This window comes from Castor canadensis, chromosome 3 (genome assembly GCF_047511655.1).
Source record: "Castor canadensis chromosome 3, mCasCan1.hap1v2, whole genome shotgun sequence".
In the NCBI taxonomy this organism is placed as follows: Eukaryota; Metazoa; Chordata; class Mammalia; order Rodentia; family Castoridae; genus Castor; species Castor canadensis.
Window position 1 is genome coordinate 165,948,057 of NC_133388.1, and position 17,979 is coordinate 165,966,035.

The window sequence follows — 17,979 nt, forward strand, 5'->3', positions numbered from 1 at the left end:
CACACTCACAAGGTGCTGGTGAGTGGCTCACGTGGTAGAGTGCTTTCCTAGCAAGCATAAGGCCCTGAATTCACACCTTAGTACTGCCAAAAAATAGAAAATTATACAATGCATGTTAGATACTTTGAAGACTGCTGGGCACAGAGACTGTGTATGGTTGAATACTCTCAACACATCTATCTCAGTGTCTTTAAAGGTGAATTCATAGTTTTCTTCTCTAAATTAAAGCATCCTCCACTTTTGAATCTCCTTTCTCTATTCTCTCTGCCCAAAATTTTGACAAGGTATAGATTTTTTTTTTTTTTTATTTCTCACCATGGTGTTGGAACTTTGGTAAATAGTTATTATAGTGGCTCACGTATATGGCTTTCCTTCCAAGTTTTACAAATCTTCCATTCCAAATGTGAGTAGAGACAAGGAGCAAAAGACCCTGAATGGTAATGCACTTTATCTGTAACCTGAAAACTATAGCTTTATAGGAGCTTTCTTACATTCAATTAACATCAGGAAAAATAACCTGAGTTTGGTCCACTGGATGAGCTCACTGAATGTCAGTGCAAGTATAAAATGCCATTACTCTTGAGCCCCACTCAGGGCTTTCCTGAAAACTGGTAGTAAATAACATCCAGCCCATGAGCAGAGATATAAGCAAACTTTATTATCTTTAGTTGGAGAGAGAAATAATCAGAAGTAAGGATATATGAACTGAGCAGTAGTAATTTGATTTGTCTGCATGAGTAAAAACTTGGTAGTGACAAGAAAACATAGAAGAAAGAGAAAACTGGTGTTAAGGCAAGTTTATGGACCTATTGGAGTAATGCCAAAGGATTGACATATCTCCCATTATGTGTACCAGAGAGCATTTTCTGCATAGAAAACCCTTAACAACTGGGGATAGAGGATGAGTTGTCCTGTGGATATCAGCCAACCTCCATCTTCAGTCACCTAGTTTTGGTACAATGAGTATAATGACAAGAATGTAAGCTATGCAAGGACCCAAAACATGGGCTTCTTTTCCATAAATCTCATCTAGCTAAGTACTTTTACTGAATACCTAGCAGAGACCTATACTCAGTCCTATCCCTCTAGGATATGAGTCTGCCCTCTGGAAAAGATGTCGATCACACAGAGCTCCTTCTACTTCAATCCTGGAGGGCACAGGTGTTGTTCCTTATAGAAAAGTACAAGTAATCCAGATGAGGATTTGTATCCTCTTCCCTTTGCCAGGCAAGGAGTTGGAGATCACCTACAAAGTCTTGCAACGTGAGATTTGCTCACATGGAATCCTATTATATCACTTCAGACCAGATGCCATTTGACAGTGAAGGAGGTAAGACAATGCATTGCAAAACCATGGTTTTTACTAGTCCTATTTTATAGCACATAACCTGGGAACAGCCAGTCAAACAGAATGTTCAGAGACCCTATTAAAGGAGAAGCTACCTTGAGGGTTGAGCTCTGTCTTCTAGGATGTGGCACCTACATTGAACCAATAACCAATATAATATGAGCACATGATAAAAGCGAGAGCACACAAGTAAGGGGTGAGGATAGGTAAGACACCTAAAAAACTAGCTAGCATTTGTTGCCCTCAATGCAGAGAAACTAAAGCAGATACCTTAAAGCAACTGAGGCCAATAGGAAAAGGGGAACAGGTACTAGAGAAAAGGTTAGATCAAAAAGAATTATCCTGGAAGGTAACACCCACGCACAGGAAATCAATGTGAGTCAATGCCCTGTATAGCTATCCTTATCTCAACCAGCAAAACCCCTTGTTCCTTCCTATTATTGCTTATACTCTCTCTACAACAAAATTAGAGATAAGAGCAAAATAGTTTCTGCTGGGTATTGAGGGGGGGAGCAGAAGGGGGTGGAGTGTGTGGTAAGGGAGGGGGTGGGGGCAGGGGGGAGAAATGAACCAAGCCTTGTATGCACATATGAATAATAAAAGAAAAATGAAAAAAAAAAAAATAAAATAAAGTCCTAAAGCAAAATATAACATGCCAGTAGCTAAAATTCACTGGCTTGAGAACTAAAGGTAAAAGTAGAATTGGACCTATCACCCTAACTGCCAGTGAAACCACTGTGGAATATAAAAATTTTGTGTGCTATTACTTCTTGCAGCTCCAGACTCTGTTCCATTAGAGATCTTGGGAGGAGGAAAGAGGAAGGAGATGAGAAGTGCCAGGGCAACATAGTGAAAGTTTCATTAGACTTAAAGCTGACATTTCATGTTTTCTTAGGTCCAGTACACCAGGAAAAACTTACCATCCGGGAGGATGTAATTGACAAGGAACCACAGTTGCTCCAATATAGTTATTGCAGGAAAACGGTACATCCAAACTTCATGAGATTCACTGGGGCATCTTTATTTTCTCACGTACAGTTATATTTGTAAATGAGCAATTATACTAACAACTGTAAAGCAACTAAGAGTTCTAGTAACCTTTATGATTTAAGTCTTACTCCCTCACTAGGAAAGCAACTTAGATCCACTGACATGTTGGTTGAATAAGAAGAAAAACTAGAATTGGTAGGGCAGAAAAGAGATGATAAATTTCATTTACAGCATAAGCGCTACTTGCATCTTATGGATGTATGTTGAAGTCCTAACCTCTACAGTGTGATTGTACTTGGAAATAGGGTATTTTCAGATGCAATTAGTTACAACTAGGACATAATGGAATAGGATGGACTGTTAGGATGACTGGAGTACTGGTAAGAAGAGGAAAATGTAGATACAGAGACACATGGAGAAGGGAATGCCATGTGAAGACAAACACAGATGGAAGATCGCCTTGTAAAGATGGAGGCTGAGACTGAATTATCCTGCTGTAAGACAACAAACACTTGGGATTGCCAGAAGCTGGAAGAGGCAAGGAAAGATCCTCTTTTAGAGGGTTTGAAGGAAGTATGTCTTTCTAAACACCTTGATTTTCATATTTCTAGCCTCCACAAATGTGAGAGAATAAATTAATGTTGTTTTAAGCCACTCAGCAGCTACAGGAAATTGATACACCCTCTGAATGGAGTTCTTTTGTAGAAATTGCAGTCAAGTACATATTTTAAGGATGTAACATGAGTGTATCCAACCAGTGTAAGGAGTAGGCTGTGAAGGCTCTTCTGCATCCTTTTACCCCAAAATTTTTTTTCCCAGTTCTTGATGTGTCCACTGGCTGCATTCAGGGTTATCCTTCCAGTGTGTTAGGCTATACATCCCTTATTTTCTGTCTTGTTGGGTTTTTTTTTCTTTTTTCATCAATGAGGAGCTGAATATTTGTGTTTAGCCAAGGTGTGTATTGTACATATGGAAGTGAAAGAGATTCACTTTGACCAATTGGAGATAGAGGCCAGTAACTGAAATTCCCCACTCCCATATGTAGGCTAGGCCATTCCAAGATGATTTTTACAGTATTCCTGAGTATTGATGTATTGCTGAGTTATCTTTCTCTCTTTCCCTATTTCCCTCTTCTCTGTAATCTATCTAATTTCCTAGGGTCTCTTCTCAAGCAAGCAGTATATGCTATCAGAAAAAAAAAAAAAAAAAACCCAAGGCAACAAAAGCTGTGGAATTCTCCCAAGTTATTTGTGTTTGGTTTTTTTTTTTTTTCACTATCATACAATAAGCCTTAGCACAATGCCTTGCATATAATAAGCCTTCCATCAATATGTATTTGTTGAATGAATGAAGGTACAATGACATTCAGATATTAATTATTATATATTATATACATTATAATTAACTGTATATTCAAATAAAATAATCATGATCCAGGCTGTATTTCTTTTCCTTGCCTGTATAAGTATTGTGAGAAATTTTGTTTAAAACATCAAGATAAACTACGTATGTGAAAAGCTGATAATTTATAACCCTAATAATATTATTAAAAATAAAATTAGATTACTACTGTTTACTTGTTCTCAGAAAACCACACAGATTCTGGGTAATTGCATCAACAGATGACCCAGAAGGAGGGCATGGGTTAGTCATTCTTCACTTTCTGCCCTTTAAGATCTGATATCTGTGATTTCTCAGAGATTATAGTAGGAATGTTTTTATGAAACAGCTGTATTTATGATGCTCTTTCACAAAACTTGGATTAATTGCTCTGTCCCAATATACTTGAATTTGGAGAAAAGTAGAGCTTAATGAGTATAAATTCTATCTTAAATGCCATTTACTATCAAGAATCCATCTAATGTCAAGGGCAAACACAACAAGGGTATTGGACTTTGAGCACATGATAAAAGCAAGCGCACACAAGGGAGGGGTGAGGATTGGTAAGACACCTAAAAAATTAGCTAGCATTTGTTGCCCTTAACGCAGAGAAACTAAAAGCAGATACCTTAAAAGCAACAGAGGCTGATAGGAATAGGAAACCAGGAACTAGAGAAAAGGTTAGATCAAAAAGAATTAACCTAGAAGGTAACACACATGCACAGGAAATTAATGTGAGTCAACTCCCTGTATAGCTATCCTTATCTCAACTAGCAAAAACCCTTGTTCCTTCCTATTATTGCTTATACTCTTTCTTCAACAAAATTAGAGATAAGGGCAAAATAGTTTCTGCTGGGTATTGAGGGGGGTAGGGGGGAGGGGGAGGGGGCAGAGTGGTGGTAAGGGAAGGAGTGGGGGCAGGGGGGAGAAATGAACCAAGCCTTGTATGCACATATGAATTTAAAAAAAAAATCCATCTAATGAAGCTAATGCTTTTGTATGTGGATCCTTGGCTAGCTCTCTGGCATTCTGAAGAGATGGAATACATGAGAAACTGCATCAAAGGATAAAGGCTACAAGGGACTTCCCTGGGTCTGCCCTACTCCATTAATTGCAAATTCCACACCATTTCAATTTTTTGTCCTAATGTTTTTGCAGTCTCTAAATGTAAGAGGGGAGGTATAATTCTGTTTTCTGGATGTTTAAGAAAGAAGCATCCTCACACAGTTTTTCCAATTTACTGATTGATACCAATCTTTCATTAAGTAATCAAGAAGGAAGAAGGACCTTTCCAGACATTTTTTTAGGCTCATGTAGCACACATGTCCTGGAAATTTCATCAAATCATTTGCATATCTTAGAAGACCACTTAGAATAATTGGAGATAAAGACAGAACTATAAGCATTTAGTAAATTTTATTCTCACTCAATAATAGCTGGAGTATATAAATCGAAAGAAAACTTGAAAATATTCTACAAAACAAAGAAAAGAGCAAATGATGAGAGGTATGTCCAGAATTTGAGGAGAAAAGACAATTATTGGATTGTTTGATTCATAGACTGATCCTCTAGGGCCTGCCCTTCTCTTACATATGACCCCCAAGTTCCTGAAAAATCTGTTTTTGACCATCTCTTATTAACACATTGCACCATTATCCCACTAGCTCCCCCAGCAGAGGCAAGCATGAAACTGAGCTGTGGGATGCATTCATGCCTCACATGTGCAGGACTACAAAAGAAGATCATTTCCACTGAAGACCAGCTCAAAGGACAAAATTACAAAGCAGATGAAAAATCTGTTGCCATGTGAAGCAGCCACAAATAATTAACTATAGATAAGAAGTTGACCTGAAATGAAAATACATTCTTATGGATATTAAAAAGTATACTTGGAAAAATATACTAAATAGTAATAAAATGCTCTTTGATGTTAACAAAAAAGCCCTGTTGACAGGGCTACTTCAATCCTAAAAAATCACCTTAAACAGAAAAACACATAGGTTTTTGCATAGATATTAATTGCAGTTTCATTTATAATAAAGAAATTTCACAATGATTCTAATTATCTAACAATAGGTAGTTGGTAAAATAAAGTATGCTCAACTACTTAAGTTATAGTATGCAACTACTAAAAATGTTTGAAAAGTAGAAATACATGGCATGTTTTCATTATATATTACAATAAGTGGAAAAATCAAGCTACAAACATCAACTATTCAATGTGATACCAAATATTTTTTCAAATGAATTAAATTGCCTTACAATGGCAGAAAAATCTGATTTTATATACATGATAATAGGATATTCTTTTTAAAAGGAGTATACCAGTATGCTTCATACTATGGTCTTCTATAGAAAGCAGAGCAGACCTCTGTAAGTCTATAAAACATGGATAAAAGCAAAATTTGTGCTGAACAGAGCCAATCCTTATGTCTGTGCTATTTCTTTCATCTTTTCTTTCCTTTCTTTCTTTTTCTTTCTTTCTTTCTTTCCTTCCTTCCTTCCTTCTCTCTCTCTCTCTTTCTCTCTCTCTCTCTCTCTCTCTCTTTCTTTCTTTCTTCCTTCCTTCCTTTCTTTTTTTGTGTCTTTTTTGTCCTGAAGTTTTATAATGCTTTCAGGTAATGCAACAGAATTTTTTTCCTAAGCCCCAAGAACAATTATTCTTGAAGATGATTTTTTACAAATAACTTATACATACTAAAATCTTGAAATAGAATCAAAATTTACAAAAAAGGCAAGAGGAAGAGGAAGAAAGTTTTAAAGATTCCTATTGTAATTTTTCTAAAGAGCACTGTGTTCCATTCTAACTTATCTCCATTAATAAGACCTATGAGCTTAGCTTTAATTTATAGTTAAGACTTTTGGAATTTGGCATAAGTTAAAGAGGTATAAGATACTTCTGACAATAATGTAAATCAAAGAGAGCTTCCATTACACACAGACTTAAAAAAATAAGCCCATTCAATGATGTAAAACTTTAAGCATTCTGTGTCAAGGAAGTTTTAATCCAAACATCTGCTCATTTCTTTTAATTGTTGATTGATGATGTGTTCATTCTAGCTGATAAAATTCTCAGCAATAAATGCATGAGGAATGTCTGTCAAAAGTTGTCAGTGTGCCACCCAGAAAGGCTGGGTGCCGGTGGCTCACACTGGTAATCCTAGCTATTCAAGAGACAGAGATCAGGAGGATTGCAGTTCTAAGCCAGCCCTGGAAAATAGTTCTTGAGACCCTATCTAGAAAAAAATCCTTCACAAAAAAAGGGCTGGTGGAGTGGCTCAAGGTGAAGGCCCTGAGTTTAAACCCCAGTACAAAAAAAAAAAAAAAGCCAGTAAGGAAGAGCTAGGCAGCATGTGACACAGGAGTGGAGGTTGTCAGGATTCCAACCCTTATAAGGCATCATTGCCTGGAAAACAATGATGGCCTTCACTTAAACTGAAATGCATATTGATTTGTTCTTTACACTCAGTTTTACTGCTGTGCACAAAATGGATAAGAGAATATCCAATAAGGCAAATGTTTATGGTTTTTTTTAAATAACAAAACCTGTCATTTGTTGAACCATAATTCCACAGATAATGGAGTATCATTGTATCTCTTCAGGTAAGCTGGTTTTAAAAACTTTTGCAGTTGGTCAGTAGACAATTGTCAGCTTCTTTATAATACCAGTTGTTTCATTGCTCCTAGACAATGCTGCCATTTATTTATGTTTCAGCGGTGATATAAAATATTTCCTGTTCAACTTTACTGTATTTTCTTTCCATTATCACACTATGTGAAATGGTTTCTTGTCTGGTCATCTATCCAAGTAGGGCATCCTGATACATCTCTATAGGACATCTCTCCCCATACTTGGTTATATCCAATTCAAGTCTAAAGTTTTAGAATGAAAGTACTTCTCAGTAATCTTTGATAATCATAAAGTTCAAAAGCATCCTTTTGCCTCTTTTTAATTAAGATTAAAACTAACTTGAACTACTTCAGCCTTACACTTAAGAAAAACAGTTAATGTCTTTCTCCAGCTATTACCTTACACTCAATTTGTCAGCCAATATTTTTCCAAGCTTTTCAAGAAATAGCTCAGAGTAAGTTAACTGGATTTCTATGGAATTGGACCTTTGGGAGAAAAGAAAAAGCTTGTATCTATCTCCCTTAATCTGTAATATCCTTTCCAATTCATGATACAAAATGACCTAAATCAACCAAATTAGCAGAAAACATGTAGGAGGTTAGCTTATGTGGCCCTTATGTGATTGCTATGTTAAAATCACAAAACACATCCAATTTTAAACTGATCTTGAAGTAAGATGAGTGGATGTTAAATAATTCTCTATTTCCTCTCAGTGTGTTTCAGTGACAAATTCCATCTTAAACAGTTACATGATTACAAGCCCTGAAATTAAATTTCATGATGAATAATTAAGCACTATTCTTCAGAGTCCCTGGGAGAAATCACATCTGCTGCAGCACAAACACTTGGAATAATCGATTGGGAGTCAATTGAGAAAGCACTTCAGTTTTAATTTTCAGTTCTGAAGGACCCTCTTTCTCTTCAGCCATTAGGATATGTGTGGCTGTGCCTCCCTCTCCCATTTGGTGGTGGGGGTGAGGGTAGAGAAGCAGGGCTTTCTTTTGTTCAGCTATTCTTTCAGGTATTGTTTGCTTCTGGACCACGTTCACTAGCTAGGAGGTATTTCTGGGGCTTGATGCAAGGAATCCCAAGTTTCAGGTTGGAAGCAGCCTTCTTCCTTGAATCACTATCTGAATAAAAGCCATCCGTATTGAATTGTTAAATGAAAAAGAAAAAATAAATCTTTGTTACTGTTTGAACCACTCACGTTTTACGATTTACTTATTCAAGCAGCTAGCATTTTTATAGCAGAGATTTTATATGCTGCTTAATCGTCATTGACTACATTATTTCACTGGGAAACTGGCTAGTAACATCCTTCTCTTAGCAATCCTTTCATCTCTTCAGGAAATTGTAAGTGCTTCCTAAGATTTATTTCTGAAGGTAGCTCTAGTAGTTATCCTTTTAATATCCTTTAATGTTCCTGTTGATGCAATCTACAAACACTCCAATGCTTCAGGGAACTCCATTACTAAATTATGAAACTACTAGATATTTCATGTCTTTGTCTTGGGACATTGAGAAAAACAGTATTATAGAATTACAGAAGATCTGAAGAGGAGGATATATTGACTTACCTCTTTAACGTTTTGATACTCAGAGAGACTTCCCAAAGTTACCCACTCTTTACAAGAGGCCTAGACTCTGAGTCTTCTGACACTGGAATCGTGCTCTCTTGCTGTTCGCTCTTAGTCATCCTAGATGCGTTAGCAAGTGTATGTGAATGTAAGCATTCAAGTGGCGAAAAGGTGGTTGAGAGACAACTGCCAGGAAGTGGTGATTATAAATATTTATTTTAAAACAAAATGACAAGCTCACAAAACAAACTGAGTTAGTGCACAGGTCTTATGGCTTACAGTGGTCTATGCAGCTATCAAGCACCATACTTGGCTTGTTTCCTTAAGGGCCAGAGATGCTCTGCAAGATAGCCTCAAGGAATAAAGAAAGGAAGACTTCTGTGTACAAATAAGTTTGGGACACCCTGAATTAAATAAGTTAAACACATTATTTGACATTATTGGAAATTTCACTGTATATTTTAAATGATAACTGATATGCAAACTTCTCAATATAAAAAATTTATTTGATCATAGACTTGCATATATTCCATATTTATATGTAACATATGTACACGTATATGTTTCTATAGAAATACACACATATAAATATGCCCACATAGACACGTACACATATGTTTACATGCACATACAGGAATTCGCATTTACTAAAAGCCTTTTTACAAATTTCCTTACTAGTGATGCTTATTTTAGGGACTAAGTTTCTAGCTGGTGTATTAATCAACTTGCATTTTTTTTCTTCTTTACTGAATAATTTCAACCTAATTATATTTATAGTCTCTAGATACTGTCAGTACATGAGAAGGTAGAAGACCCTGTATGGCTTCTTGATTACAAAGAATATTTAAAATTCAAAGATAATCAGTCTTCCTTATATTTGCTTCAGTCTGGGGCCTCCATGAAAATCCAGGGACAATATCTATCAATCTGTCTGAAAATCTCACTGCCACCTCTGCCAGCTGCCTTGCTAGAAGATTAACTTATGTTTTCAACGACATGGCTTTTTCCTGTATAAACTGAACAAGTATTGAAGCAGTCTGGGTCTCAATAGTGGAGCAATGTATAGTACATTGCTCAGTATTTCTGGTTGTAAAATCTAAATGTCAGTCCTGCCTCTGCCACCTGGTACTTCTGTGATTGGGAAGGACTTTTTTCTCAGTTGTTCATTTGTAAAGTGGGGCAATAATTAGTACTCTGAAAACATAAGAATGAAATAATGTGTATCAATCACATCATAAATAGATGGTATTATTCAAATCCTTGATGTCATATCTCTTACCAGTTAGGTCAGTTCTGGTGAAGCATCAATACAACTCATTGTACTACAGTGTCTGGAAGATGCAGCTGCAACAAAAATAACGTATTGTCTTATTAGCAAAATGGCTCTTCTTCAACTGTTGCCTCTCTGTTTTTCTAATATCAGATAATCAGTACCTATAACCAAAGATTCCTAAGTCTATATTTAAAAATCTATTCTCCTTCCATACAGACTCTTATCCAAACCATTTTTACTCACAATATCCAAATGAGATTGGCTGACTTCACTGCTCAAGGAGCCTAAGCAATCTAGAGCACCACCATCCACTTAAGCAAGAGGTAGTACCCAAGTGTAAGTGATTTCATTATCTTATCTATTGTGTTCACTAAAAGAGCAGGAATCCTACTGACTTAAGAAGTAAAAAGAGTGAATATCCAAACTCAGTGTCTTTCTCTATGAGTTTCAGACACTAACTGACATTGCCATCAAGACACTCTTACCAACTTTCCCACTGTAGGGTTATCCCTAACTAAGCATACTTACAGGCTTTCTCTTAACCAATGCTGTCAAAAATGCTCCTAATAATAATGTTTTATGCCCACCTCCACATTAATCCTAAATCATAATTATTGTGGAACCCAGGTTCCTTTGAAGCACATGTATCTTTATTTACTATAGCAGAATTAAGTAAATGAAATTCAGGTTGATAACATTCATAATGGAGAGTTGCATGCGTATTAAGATATATAAAGCTGTTTTAAGTCAAGCCTCTGCTTCAAATGTGGTTGTTGAGTGGCCTGGTTACTTGAATGGGTCTCAGTGTCCTCGCCTATATGAGGAAATTCTCTTTTAGTCCTCCTAAGTTGCTCTGCCAGTCACATAGCACTTAAGTGGATGTATGAGGATGAAGGAGATGCTCAAGGAGCACTGATGTAAGTATAGCAAACTTCCCTAGGTTGAAGATACAAGTTGTGGGACCGAGCAGAATTTCAAGATAAAAAAAGGAATTTTGAGAAATTGTGCAGAGCAGGAACTGAAAAAGAAATGTGAAGGCTGACACTGAGAAGAACTTCCAGAGGAAACAAGAAAGATCTATAATGGGGAATTGAAATAAGTTTTTCTGGTGTGGTTTCATAAAGGTTTTATTTTCCTCAGTTTCCGTATTAAATGTTAAGCAAAAATCTATCATGGTTAGGTGGGTTATCAAGATGCATTTATTTTGCAACGGTGAGGTGAACGATGAGCAAAGATGACCCAAAGAGACCCACTCCCATATGGGTGCTGTAATACAGACGAAAGTGTATTAAATCAGGAGTCAGGAGCCAGGAGTTAAGTTTGCATTCCTTCAACTGGACACTCTCAGTGACTCTGGATCATGGTTTTTCTTTTAATATTGGGGATCTATTTCAACAATCATGTAGGAGTTCTCCAAACCAATGACAAATGTTAAGAAAATGCTTTGTGAAGTTAACAGTAATATTAAAGTAAGCATGAGCCCCAGAACATATGATACACGCAGTTCACTGGCCGTCAGAACCTCATTGCAAGGATGGCCTGTTCTGTTGAAGCTCTGAAAACTCTGAGTCATGCAAGTTGTACAGTTGCCAAAAAAACTCTTGAGAAAGAGTAACCATGGAAACAGCACGCCAGATGTCTCAAGCGGTGTATAAAAACATCTGAAAACTAACATTCAGAAGGAGTCTTTGGCAAACATCGCAAAAGGTGATTCTGTACTTGTGGAGTAAACAAAGACCTTTTGGTTCTTCTGCCATTCTGAAAATGTAAGTATAATGTCTAAAAGCAAGCATCCCAACACTGTAGCAGGCTTTGTGGTGATTAACTTCACGGCTGGCTTTTGCCATGCAAGGATTTTGTGATGACCAAGTCTCTAGCCTGAGTAATCAACAGGAACATCTCAGACAGCTGTTGTCCAATGTGTAATCTGATGAATAATCTCTTTATCAGTGAACCTCCAGAGAAAGTTTACCTTTGTATAAGATGAAGGAAAGTTTCTCTGGAACTGTCCTTCACACAAGTGAAACTCCACAGTTCCCTTTAGTACACTGTTACTATAATTGATATGAATTTATATGCTGATTTATTTGCTTTATTTAACTGCATAAGTAATGCAAGGATTCATTCTTGTAAAAAATGTAAACCATATCGAGTACAGGGCAAAAGTTTTCCCTTCCACTTCTTAATCCCACTGCATTCTAACAGGCAAACTTGGTCACCAGCATTGTGTATGCCATTTAAGCCCTTTCTGTACATTTTCCTACAGTACAATTATATTTCTTTTGAGGTTTGTTAACTATAAATGAATAGGTTTTGATTTTCATTGACCTTTTTTCACTTAATTATATATTTTGACTATCCACTTCTTACATGTAAACCTACCTTTAAATGTATTGTTCTAAATTTTGCATCAAAACATCATATTTTCCTAAGAAAAAGTACGTTCTTTCCTAAACATGGATCTGCAAATAATCAGGAATAACATAGGAACAGACTTTAGAATCAAACAGATATTTAAGTTCCATTTCTGCTACTTAATATGTAGTTGAATTTTAGAAACTACATATACTTTATGATCCTTAACTTGCTTATAGAAAGAAGGGAGGATTATAAATCTATGATGAATGACAGTAAAGTAGGACCACACCTAGTGCATTGTTTGGGGCAAAGTATGTACACAGAATATATTAATTTCATTCATTTGGTTTAAAAAGTATCTAAAGGAATAATATGCTAAAGCAGAATGGCAATCAGCACATTTTGTTTGGGATAAGTTGAATAAAGGTTCAACTCTTCTGTAGCACGTATAGGGAATATTGAGACCCATATCAGGTTTTGACTCTATTCTGATAGGCTTACATTCATTGGAAATGAGGTTTTTGCAGGAAGGATGCAAAGTAGATTCAGTTCTATATACCACAATAGCTATACAACCTTGCCCACTTTTATATGGTCAGCACATGACATTTTTCAAATTAATAAATGATACATAGTCTCCCAGTTGAAGCACCCATCTTTTTCTATAGCAGAGAAATTTGCACTTTTCCCCATTCTTATTCACAATTTCCATTATTATATTATCAATCTGGTTAGATTAAATCTTATTAAATTGAGCCGTTCAGTCACACATTAAATGATCATTTAAATAATTGTTGAACAAATTGGAAACTCATGTTTCTAAACCCTGTAAAGGATAGTATTCAAATCAAAAATAAATTCAATATTAAAGGCCATGTATCTCTTCTTTTCCCAGAACTCTGTAATGCATACCCTCCTTTCCTGCATTCTATTCCAGATAGTTCTACACCACCACACTTTTATCCCTCTTCCTTCTCTAATCACCTCCTGATTTTCCTATAACTTAAGAAAAACAATATCTTCTATCTAGAAGAAATAAGTCCATGTGCAATTTCTTTATAATGGCAGGACTACTCTCTTGCAGAAATTTAGGGTTCCTCCTGCACTTGCTTAAAATATAACTGTCTTACTATGTTATGCACACAGTCTGACTCCTTTCTTATCCGTCTAGTCTTTTAAACCATGTTTTCTTCCACTCACTAACCTTGGACTACTCTGAACTTCTTCCTTCTCTAATTCCTTGTGTACCTGAAGATCTTTGCACCTGTAGTTTCTGTCCTGGAGTCTCCTCCAAATCTCTCTCCCTATGACAGGCTCCTGGGCATTGGTCAGGCTTCAACATAGGTGTAACATCCTCTGAAAATACTATCACCTTAAGTTTTACTCCCTTTTTATTCTCTAATACTTCTTTCTCTTTATTTCTTTCTAAGTATAGATCAGTTTATATTTTTTTTTTACTCATTCATTGTTTGTCTCCCTCAATTTTTCTTCTTATGTCTATATCTTTTAAATTGTGGACATACAGGAGCTAATCTAAGCCTTGAAATATAATTAGTATTTATAGGATAATGTTGAATGAATAAACTGATAAAAAGTTAATGCTCTATTACCTTTCCTGGATTTGAATTTACAGTTTCTGGTATACAACAACATTTAGTAGAAATTTTAGTTAACAATTATCATAATTGAGATTTTGATGCTTTTAATCCTTGTGTATCGTGAGTTTTATTAATAAAACATTCAATTATTTCTCATTTCTCAATTAGGCAAAATGTTAACCAAAGTCTTCATACCAGTTGGTCAATCATCAGCAGTCTAGTCAATGATACTAATGTGAAAGAAACTTTAAAAGTCTTTTTGGAGTCTATAGGCTATTTCATGACAAACATTTGTCAGATCCAGTACTTGGTGTCATAAAAACATGGCTGATATTTTATTTCTACTGCATTAAAGAAGAACATTATAAAATGGGACACTGTCTCAATTGATATTTTAAATGCATGCATCAAAAACCCAAGGGCTTCTTCATTTCTTTAAAAATTTGGTGCAGCAAAAAAGTATTAATAAGGAAACTTAATAAAGGTACAACAGAAAATTATCCTGGGTAAAGAATTAGATTCTGTTTCTTCAAAGTTTCTTCCTTCTTGACAAGAGCTCCTAATTGCTTTGAGCTCTAAAAACATTCCATCTGCATCATCTCCCTGATGGTGTTCCTATTTTAAACATACCATTTGAAATTACTTATTAAAAAAATTGTTTAGTGAAGAAGTAAAATGCAGTTTCTATCACAGCAGAAGTAAATACCTCTTAAAAATTTTAACCATTTAAATTTTTTAAAAAAACAGATCTGTAATCACACTCATGATTATTTTGAATCAGCATAAAAATGGGTTCTGCAAACAGAAAAAGAAGTGTTTCTGATTAGAATATAACCTGACCAACATGCTTAACCTTTTGCCCATCATTTTCAAAACCTATTTTTGAAAGTAATTTACTGGGGAAAAGGGAAAACCAGATACTATCAAACTCCCCTGGCGATAATAGTGATTATGACAGCAATAGTCGATACTTCTTGAGTGCAAGATGTATGCTAGACAGGGTGTTAATGAATTTACATCCTTTGGTTAGTTCAATCCTCACAGCAGTAGCAACAATGATTATGACCATTTATGAGTGGGGAAGTATTAGCACTGAGAGGCTAATACTTGCCTCACCATATTGGCCCACAAAGTTAGTGGTTTGCTGTTCCAGCTGTGGCTACTTAGTTGGGGCTAAAATACCTGAGAGGTAGAGAAGCAATCTCAAAACTCCCTCGCTCAGCTGAGAAAAAAGACTCCCAAGACATCAGGAGCAGAAAGGAGAAAGCAGGTCCAGCGACAATGTGATCTTTTAGAGGAAAAGATAAATGAAAGCATACTGCTTCAGAAAATGACGATGACAGAGGAGAATAGTGGACCTTTAGCTATTGAGACATTTCTAATAGAAGCAGAGGAGAAATGAAAAGGCGTTTCTGTTGACCTCTGGGAAATCATCTCTATTTGGTTGCTAGGGCTGCCATAACAAACTATCATACAGTGACTTACACAAATACACTGACTAGAATTCTGAAATCAGTGTGCCAGTAGGGTTAGTTCCTTGGGAGGGCTGTGAGGAAAAGGTCAATTCCAGACCTCTTTCCTTGGATTGCAGATGACATCTCCTGTGTCCTTGCATCATTTTCTCTTGGTATGTAATTAACTCTGTATTTCCCCCTCTTATAAGGACATAGTCGTATTGGACTAGGGCCTATTTCAATACCTTCTCTTTTAAAACTCTTTTTCAGATGCAGTCACATTCTGAAGTATTAGGGGTTAGTACTTCAACATATGGATTGAGGGAAGGGTACAATTAAACCCATAGCGTTATAGTTGAAGGAATGAAAAATAAAAGTGATAATCATACATTTTTACAGTTTCAAGGGCTGTAAAACAGTTGTGTAAGTGCATTGGAGGATGATGCAAGGGTGACTGGGAATTGCATAAGTGACCCTGGTATGATAAAGAAGCATCTAACATAGAAGTAGTTGAGAGACAAAGCCCAAAATCGATACATCAAAAATAAATTTGTTATTTAGAAATAAGTGGTATCCTACAAGATTATTAAAAATTTTAAAGTCTTATTGGGGGGAGATATGTATTTGATAGGGGATCAGAAGATTTTAGCTTTTAATTATAAGCTACCAGACCATTCAATTTTAAAAAATTGCTATTGCTATTTGGTATTAGCAACATTGCTAATTAATTAATATTGCTATCAAGCAATAGCAAAATAACCAGTTAGGGTAACTAATTGATTATAATGAATTGAATTGATGACCTGGCTTGGAACTGAGAATCAAGTATGAATGCAAATGCTGGAAAGTCTGTCTCAGAAAACACATTTTGGCAAACAAAGTTTTCATTCAGGAAATATTTTAAGAAATAAGAGAGAAGTGCTAGAGAGAAACAGGAAAATTTTAGGAATTTCTGAATGCAATATAAGCTTTGTACTGAGGAAAAAATTCTTCCAATTTCTTAAAAAAGTTTAAACATTGAAAATTGTGTATATAAATTGAAGTGGTCTGCACTTGTATCCACCATGTGTAAACTTTTCTCTCCATCCAAACAGCTCAGTCCAGCTTTTTCTAGATTATTCATGTGTGCAGGGTGCTTGGTCTGATGAGAGTCATTTTGTGTCCTGGCTTACAGAGTACTGCAGAGATTCTGAGAATGGCCAGTAGCCTGTTACAGATCTCCACTTTCTCATCTTCAAGCAGTTGGAAGTGCCTTTTATTTTGTGGCTGCATATCTGGGAGACTTGGGGAGAAAGAATGGAAAGCCCTTCATTTCCTGCTGAGAAAGATTCTGTAGGAAAGGCAAGGAAGTTGGGAAAAGTGCAAGCGTGCCCATGCTCTTCCCCTTGTCTGAGATGCTCTTTGATTGCCAGAGGAAACTCCTCTAGACTGAGTTCACTGCTACAAAGCTTTTCCCAGACCTCCACAGAACCAAGAGATGTGACCCTGATGCCCTAAGCAGAACATCCATTCCAACCCTTGCTTATCTTGTAATTTGACTTTTATTCTCACCACCAACAATCATTAAACTTTGAGTTACTTGAACAACAATCAAGAAGAGTCAATTGAATGAAAGCAGTAGTATTTCACAATAGTAACTTGAGTAGAGCAACAACAACAACAACAAAAACCAGCAAGTTCTAGAAACATAGATATATGAGACCCAGAACTAGTGAATTTCTTTTCTTCTTTTGGTGTGGGAGGTGGAACTGGGGTTTGAACTCTGGGCTTGGTGCTTGCTAGACAATCACTCCACCATTTGAGCTATACTTCCAGTTGTTTTCTGTGTTTTTGTTTGTTGTTTTTTGAGACAGAATCTTATTATATAGTCTAGACTGGCCTCAAACTCCAATCCTCCTACCTTAACTTCCAGTATTGGGATTATAAGTATGTGTCATCATGCTTGGCCAATAATGGTTAATTCTTATTAGGTTATGCATGAAGTCACATAATCCACCAGAGTATATTCTGTCAGTACTATTGCTATTGCCATTTTATAAATGAAGAAAGGACAGATAACTTGCCCAAGCATCCTATGGTAGCCAGTAAAAGGACCAGAATTTGACCCCTGGGAAACTGACTTCCCCACAGTACTACCAGCCACCATACTTTGTGCACTATTGGGTTGTAAGGACTGAGTTGGAGAAATGTAGGATAAGGATAATTTCTTGCTTTTAGCTTGGATAAATGAGTGGTACGTTTATTAAAATGAGGAGAAACTTACATTAATTATGTTTTGCCTCTCATTTTTAAAGGTAGCTCTATAGGAGCAAATTGATGAAGTCAGTTGTCTAAGATTACAGAGTGTTCCACAATGTTATAAAGAACAGA